Source organism: Magallana gigas, chromosome 8 (assembly GCF_963853765.1).
Source record: "Magallana gigas chromosome 8, xbMagGiga1.1, whole genome shotgun sequence".
Taxonomy (NCBI): Eukaryota; Metazoa; Mollusca; class Bivalvia; order Ostreida; family Ostreidae; genus Magallana; species Magallana gigas.
This window is the reverse complement of record NC_088860.1, coordinates 29,746,317-29,754,766: the sequence shown is the minus strand read 5'-3', so window position 1 is coordinate 29,754,766 and position 8,450 is coordinate 29,746,317. Positions and strand designations below refer to the sequence as shown.

General features: G+C 31.0%; 1 long non-coding RNA gene across 1 annotated transcript; it reads right to left on the bottom strand.

Annotated features, from left to right (window-relative positions):
• Positions 1-4,789: 4,789 nt before the first annotated feature.
• LOC105339805 (uncharacterized) lies at positions 4,790-7,948 on the bottom strand. Its single transcript, XR_010708543.1, has 4 exons — positions 7,670-7,948; positions 7,183-7,532; positions 6,897-7,090; positions 4,790-6,202 (listed from the first exon to the last, which is right to left on the bottom strand). It is a non-coding gene; the product is annotated as an uncharacterized lncRNA (long non-coding RNA).
• Positions 7,949-8,450: the final 502 nt, after the last annotated feature.

The following is an 8,450-nucleotide window of genomic DNA, read 5'->3' as shown; positions in this document are numbered from 1 at the left end:
AAAAACTTCAAATGTATATTTGTACAAATAAAACAAAGAATTACAGTAAAATGACAATGTTCATTTAAGGGGGCTATTTTAGGCTCAAACCATATATAGTCCATCGATAACAATTTTATTTTTCATCATACTATATTAGATGTTTAGAATTTTCAGATTTTTGCTGCAAAGTCCCTGCACTACCCTGTAGATGGCGCGCATTGGCGACTTTGACATGGATTGGGACAGAGATTTTTTTCTATTTTATAGTTTTTTTATTTCTGTTTTTTTATGACCGGTCACGTCATCGATGAAAGAATCAAATATTTTGTTTTAAAAAGGGTGAGGCAGTGATTTTTATATTACATTATGAGTATATGTACATGATACATTTTTGTTTTGTTCAGCTTAAAATAAACTTCCGTCTGCCCCGTATGCATTCTGGCTAGTCGGCAAATATATATTTGCTTGTCATTTTTGTAAAATAAATAAGACATATAATTAGTATTGTAATGCTAATACTACCCACAGCTATTCAACGGACTACTTGGCTTAGTGGCTTCATGGAAACCTACTACATAAAGGTAATAGGGTTCGAGCCAATGTAACACAGCACAAAGGAAACAGAGTACTAAGTTCCAATAATTTTAATAAGGTTACGAAGCAAAAGGTGAAGTAAATACAGATCAGGTAAGAAAGTTATCTCGGTTACAAAGTCCAATAATAGTGTAAAAGTATAGTAATCGTTCCAAGCAAGTACACCTGACAACACAGTCTCTGACGGGAGTTGTTCTACAGTCTGTGATCGTATAGCTTTAAGGTTTCAGGATGGCTGGAGAATATGCTCTTCCTCACTGATGGTGATTTAAAGACTGACTCTTCTGACCAAGTACGAGTATTATATGTGTCCGAGGAATCAACGAGGCGATGTCTCTTCGTGTCGTAGTTGACAGGTGTATGTACTAAGATGAAAGGACATTCACCCATTACTTTGATGTTTATGTCCTAGGGTTCCATGAAGTCGGTGACCATGTCAAACTTAGATGAGGTATTTAGCACCGAATGCCCATTTATGATCACCACGTCATGGTCAAGACGTTCTTGGTTGTCATCAGGTGTTTGTACACCCATCCATAAAACCTTAACGATGTTATCAGCACCAAATGTCAATTTATGATTAACACGGATTGGTCAAAATGTCCTTGGTTGTTATCGGGTATTTGTACACCCATCCATAACTCCCGCGTAGAAAGGAAAGTGTGCTTCTCTGTACAGGTGTTAATATTAATGTCCATGCAGACAAACGTAAAATAGATAAATGCAACATAAACAAGGATTATAGTAATAACACAATTTGTTGTAGCATAACACAATTTGTTGTAACACAACACAATCTGTTGTAGCTAATTGTGTTACACCAACGATGCACAAGTACACCCGGGTTTTTTTTTCTAATTTGATCTCAACTTGTATATTTATTCAAATATATTCATCGTAGCCAAAATTGCAAAAATTTGGTAAAATCCATGGATACCATAAAGAAAAATTTCAATTGGTACAATGCATGGATACTATAAAGAAATCTCTTTTTAATGTAGTTCATTTTTAAAGTTCGAATGATAAATAACATTTTTATGATGAAAAAAAAAAATGCGTACAGTGTCTCGATAATGAAAAAATTGACGTACTTTCATAACGTACTTTTTAAAACACATTCAAACTAGTGGTTAGGGTCATTAAATAAATGTGTAAAATGTTCATTCTCGCGGAATATCATCTAGTATAAAAAGAAAATGTTTAAAGCAAAAATTACAAATTATCTATATTGTTATAAAAGTGGCACGTCATATGATAATATCCTCAGGGTTAAGACTTTTAAAAATGAACAGATAAAATGAATAATGTAGATTTTATTGTCATTAATCTATAACATTTATGAGAGAAGAGATGGATATCTACGAAAGACAAAATTTGATATAAAATCGGACCAAGCCATTGTAAAGAAATTTCAGAAGAATGAGCAAAGCAGATTGATTAATAAAATTGAACTATTTATTAATAAGAAGGATACGTGTTATTTGTTTTCAGACTCCGAAATGTTAATATACAAAATCAATTAGTTTAATATACATGTAGGTTGTGTATGAACATATAAAACACAATTCAGGTAAATCCTATATATCTTTGATTGATACTATATAGTCAAAAATTTAGTCTTCTGTAACAAATAGAATTGTGTTTTTACGACGATAGGACTACCTGGTATTTACTTCGGAGTGGGATTATAATATAGAAGTTGAAAATGTTTTCCACTTATTCATGTAAAATAAATGTCAAATCCGATCATTTTCTGTAAAAATTGATGAAAAACGATCGTTGTTATATAAAAATTAATCAATATTGAATCAACGTTTCTGGAATGAAAAAGATAACCTGAAACGGTGATCCAGTCGACTTGGAGGTCTTTTCAGAAACGCAACATTTTATATAGACCTTTTCTCGTAATAACAAGATCGTAATAACGAGAAAATTAACTTGTAATAGCGATATCTACGAAAGACGAATAGGGCCACATAAAAAAATTATTTTATCTCGTAATTACGAGAAAAGATCTCATTATTATGATTTAGTTATCTCGTTATTAGGAGAAAAGATCTTTTTATTACGAGAAAAGATCTCGTTATTACGAGTTAATTATCTCGTTATTACGAGAAAAGATCTTGTTATTACGAGAAAAGATCTCGTTATTACGAGTTAATTATCTCGTTATTACGAGAAAAGTTCTCGTTATTACGAGATAATTTTCTCGTTATTACGAGAAAAGATCTCGTAACAACGAGAAAAGATCTCGTTGTTACGAGTTAATTTTCTCGTTATTACGAGAAAAGATATCGTTACATGTATTACTATAAAAGATCTACTTAAAATGGTGCGTTTCTGAAAAGAATGCGACTGGATGGCCCTTTCAGTCTATCTTTTTCATTCCAGAAACATTGATTCAATTTTGATTAATATTTAAAAATAACAACAATCATTATTCATTAATTTCTACAGATTAAAATGATTGGATTTGACCTTTTATCCTATCTGAATAAAAGGAAAGAACTTCATGTAATTTTACTATTCAACTTATATATATATATTTTATAATCTCACTGCGAAGTAAATACCAGGTAGTCCTATAGTAGTAAAAACACAATTCTATTAGTTACAGATATCTTTAGTGACTATATAGTTTCAGTCATGGATATGGATATACAGGATTTACCCGAATTTTTGTTTTATATGTTCATACACAACCTACATGTATATTGAAAATAATTGATTTTGTATAATAACATATTGGAGTCTGAAAACAAATTACACGTATCCTTCTTAATTATTGATAAATAGTTTAATGAATTTACTAATCAATCTGCTTTGCTACTTCTTCTGAAATCTCTTTAAAACTGCTTGGTCCGATTTTATATCAAATTATGCGTACGCTTTTAAACTTTGATTATGCTAAGTATGTGTATATCAATAGACATTGCAGTAGTTCATACACTTTACATGAAAAGAATAGAATAATGATTCGTGCCATTTTAAATAGATCTTTTCCCGTAATAACGAGATAATTAACTCGTAATAAGGAGATCTTTTCTCGTAATTACGAGAATATTATCTCGTAATAACGAGATCTTTTCTCGAAATAACGAGATAAAAATATTTTTTTAAGTGGCCCTATTCATCTTTACGAGAAAATTATCTCGTAATAACGAGATCTTTTCTCGTAATAACGAGATAATTAACTCGTAATAACGAGATCTTTTCTCGTAATTACGACATAAAAATATTTTTTAAGTGGCCCTATTCGTCTTTTGTAGATATCTTTTCTCGTTATTAAGAGATCTTTTCTCGAACAGACCCTGGTTTAAATTTGTTGTTAAAATATTGAATGATTGTGGTCTATCTTTTATTTTGTACCAACAAAATGTAAATATCCAGTGGTTTAAAACTGTTTTTCATATACTTCTAGACCAATTCAAGCAGTCATGGAATAGTGAAATATATAATTCATCAAAAGGTATTAACTACAGAATTTTTAAAACCACATTATCCTTGGTAAATTCTTATTACATCTGCCTTCCAAATATCAGAAATCTTTTTGTACTTTTAGAACAAGTAATGCTAAATTGTCTATAGAACGTGGTAGATGGTATGATATACCTCGTGAAAACCGTATATGTACCATATGTAACTGTATTGAGATAGGAGATGAATTTCATTATTTATTTCATTGTACAGATATAACGTACAATTAAAGATACGGGAGTTTTATACATACCTTCATACTTCTACACACAACCAAATCTTTAATACTAATAATAAAAAAATTGTTGATTATTCTGTGTAAATTCATTAAAGCCCTCTAGGTTAATTGCTAATCATACTTTTTTCCTTTTTCCTTTTTTTTCCACTTGTGTATTGTCACTCTCCAATGCACGCACTGTATGTATTATATGTATTAATGTTCAATTGCTTTTTTCTCAACACTGTATTTTATGCAGTTCAGAGTATAAAGAACTTGTCAAATTGTCGTTAATACGAGATCTTTTCTCGTAATAACGAGAAAATTAACTCGTAATAACGAGATCTTTTCTCATTATAACGAAAAAATTACTCGTAATAACGAGATCTTTTCTCGTTATTACGAGATCTTTTCTCGTAATAACGAGATAATTAACTCGTTATAACGAGATATTTTCTCGTAATTACGAGATAAAAATATTTTTCTATGTGGCCCTATTCGTCTTACGTAGATATCAAATGTATCTCCGCATTTTCCTATTTTAATAGCGGTTTTGTCTGATGGAGGTTTTTGTCTATAAAGCTTGTCCTATTTTAACAGCGGTTTTGTCTGATGGAGGTTTTTGTCTATAAAGCTTACATTTTTTATTAAATAAAAATGTTGTCCTTTTTGTATAGTTATATACTGGTATCTTATGAAATTACGTTGGTTTGTTAAAACTCTTTGAGCAAGTATGTGTCCTATTGTGACGTAGACAACTTGCACTATACATAACATAAAAGTATGTAATTGGTGTGACAATTTTACCGAACACAAACTCAGAAAACATAATTTTATTGAAAAATAGAATGCACTGTTTGATATTATTAAAACATATAAGGTTAAAATCCAAGCCCTGGGCAATCATTTCATAACGTAGATATTTTCATTGGGCTACAATGATTGAATTAAATTATTAAAAAGTTGTACTCTTACAAATATTCCTCTATACAGTTTTTACTGCCAGAAAGATCAACAAAACAAATGTTAATTCAAACGGTCTAACAAATTCGATGATGACTGGTCTAAAATTGTCGTTACGTTACACCTAATCAATGCTCGGCAGAATGGAAAGTACTAACTGGCTGTGCGACATTAATGACTGGTTGCTATTTGAAATACTTGCATAAGTAGTGAAGAGTATAACAAAACTGTTGTTGTCTGAGATTTGGACATTATATGATTGTTTAGACCAGACAGAAATGTTGCGCATATCCTTCGGTCTTGGGCACCATTTGTGTCTTCAGGTCCAATATTTCGTATGTTGCCCTTATACCAAGTCAATATATGTATGATAGTAACCATTATTAATTTTAATAAAAGTAGTCTGCATAATAAAAACAATAGCAATATTTAGATAAGACAAGACACTGGTCTTCATGAAATTTAAAACATATACTATCCATTTCAAATATTATCAAACTCTGGTTTGCATAAAACATTTGTCAAATAAATACCTTTAAGTTTGCAAAATTTCAATTCCCTAGGGTTAACGGTATGATCAAATGTTGTTGTGCGTGAATTTCACTGCAATCAGCTGATATGGAGTATGAAATGAGAGGACCTTCATTTACCTGCACTTATCCTCATGCAATCTGCATGTTCAGTTCCCAAATTTACTGTATATTTTCTTGCAATTTCCTTACATCAATAAATGATATAATTTATCTAAATTTTGGACGCAGAGCGCAAAATAAGTGCAATCAAAAATGCAAGAAAAAGACAAATAAAAGCCCCCGTCATTACAGAGGGGCCATCTGCATTTTGAAAAGGAGTGCTAGCAAGGGGTATTACAGGGGCTGGTATCTCGCATTCCATTTTCTGTACAGAGGGAGCTGGTTTCTCGCTTTCCATTTTTTGTAATGTGACAGCTTTGAAACAGGGATCACTCATCTGAAATAAACAAATAAATTCAAAATGAAAGAAGGATTAAATAAGTCAGTTCTTTGTGTTAACAGAATATATGTTCTTGTTTAGTAATTGATATTTCGTCCGTAATTGAAGCTTCGAATGATCCTATTTTTTAAAGGGACTTGGACAGAATTTGAGCTCAAATTTTTAAAATTTATTATTTCATTTTTGTTGTCTATAATGTTTAATATGGATGTTTTAATGCTTTGTCAAAATTTGAAAGTCAAATATAGAGATACAAGCAAGTTACAGAGGTTTAAATTCTTTGTTTTGTAAACAAAGCTCGAATCTTGTTTTTTGTTTACATATGCATTGTATTGGCATAAGTTTCACTCTAATGTTGCTTTTTGTCGTTGATAAAAGTATTTCTTAGGAACAAATTAAATCAGTTTATCTTGTTGCCACAAGTTATTTTGTCAAAAAATGTTAGTTTCTTCACTTTACATTATATTTGTAAACAAAGACTTGAGCTTTGTTTACACAACACAACACTGACACTCACTTCCTCAATATCTCGCTTGTGACTTAATTTCTAGCATTGAAATTTTGGTGAATCATTTAAAATACACAAATAAAACATTTAATACAGAAAAAATTATTTTAAAATGTTCATCTCAAATCGTGTCTAGCTCCCTTTAACGCGTATTGATGGACCGTTGTAGTACATACTGTTTACCTTCGTCAAGAACTCCAGTATCTTGATATCTTTTTTAATGCTGGGCTTGTGTTCGGGTTGGTAGTTACTACACATTAAGACTTTGTAGGGTTCGATGTTCATAATCGAACAAATATCATTCTTTTTTTCTTCCAGTCCTTTCTCGGAAAGGTTACTTTTATCCACATTTGTCAACACCAAAAAAACAGGGATATCTAAAATCAAATTTCAAAGTTGTCAAATATGGGAAATTTTATATATAATTCAATTTAGTGTTTGTAACAGCTGAATGGAATAGTTCAGTTACTTTTTGTTTCAAATTTTGCTTCCTTGTATATATCATATAGCAGAGTGTCAGGAGTTACACAATTTTGTGCTGATAGTACAACAATAATTATGTCCACCGTTGCCATCTGCAATTTATTTTGTCTTATGATTATTTTCTCTCCGTTTTTTAATTTATTGCTTAAATCAAAAAGATCACAATTTTTTGGTAGTTGTCCGTTGATGATCAAGCGCATTAACTCCTTATATACCGAATTTTCTTCTTTTGATTTCGATAGTAAAGTATCCAAACCAATGGTATCGATAAAAGTTGGAAGATTCTGTGCTTTTATTTCTTTATTTTCAGGGTTCCAATACTCTGCGCTCGGAATCCTAGAATGATTGATAAACAAAACCCAATCAAATGCATTTGGTTAAATTCTTTTAATTTTTCTTTTCAAATTTCAAAAGAAGGAAAATTTATATCTTTCATGTGCATGTTTTACTTATTTATTTTCTTGATTACTTACATGTGTAACCTTATAGTGTTGTGACTACCTCCTCTGCCAACGTCCGCATAATATTTGTAATTTCCCGTTAATGCAGTGATAACCGTGTTTATAAACGAAGATTTTCCAGTACCAATATTTCCTAATAAAAGCAAATTTCTTGGCTTTTCCAAAGCCTCGAGATTTGCTTTTAGATTTTCCCAAACCTCATCTTTTGTAATCTGTTCTATGTTCTGTTCTGTAGTCATCTCATCCTCACAAAAATCGTTTTGTAAGTTCATATCTACAAAATGTATGACAGTCATGCATCATGATATCATGTTTTGCATTCGGTCTTCCCATAAACTAGAGTTATCGTTACTGAAAGAGTTATCTTCCCCTCATAGCAGGTATGCAGTACTTCCGGTTATTCGAAGATGAGTAAGCAGTGCGGGAGTTACATATACGACGTCAATTAATAACGACTTTTCTTACAGCAAAAACATTTGATGATATTTAAATAACCAAACAGAAAACATCAAAAGTTATCTAAAAAAATTAAAATGAATGCAAAGAATGCGTTTGATTACAATGTATAACGTGATGTACATAGTTTTGCTTATTCGGCAAACATTGCGAGTGAAAGACATTGCGATTCTTTTTTGGGGGTGACAATTACTTCTTTTGTGTGCTAACAGATAGATGATGGTATTGTGGTTTCTCTGATAAAATAAACCCCCCTGATACACAGAAATAAAAGATGTTATAAATATTAGAGAGGCAGGAGTTGAAAATCAACTTTCTTCTTTAGAAATCAAATATA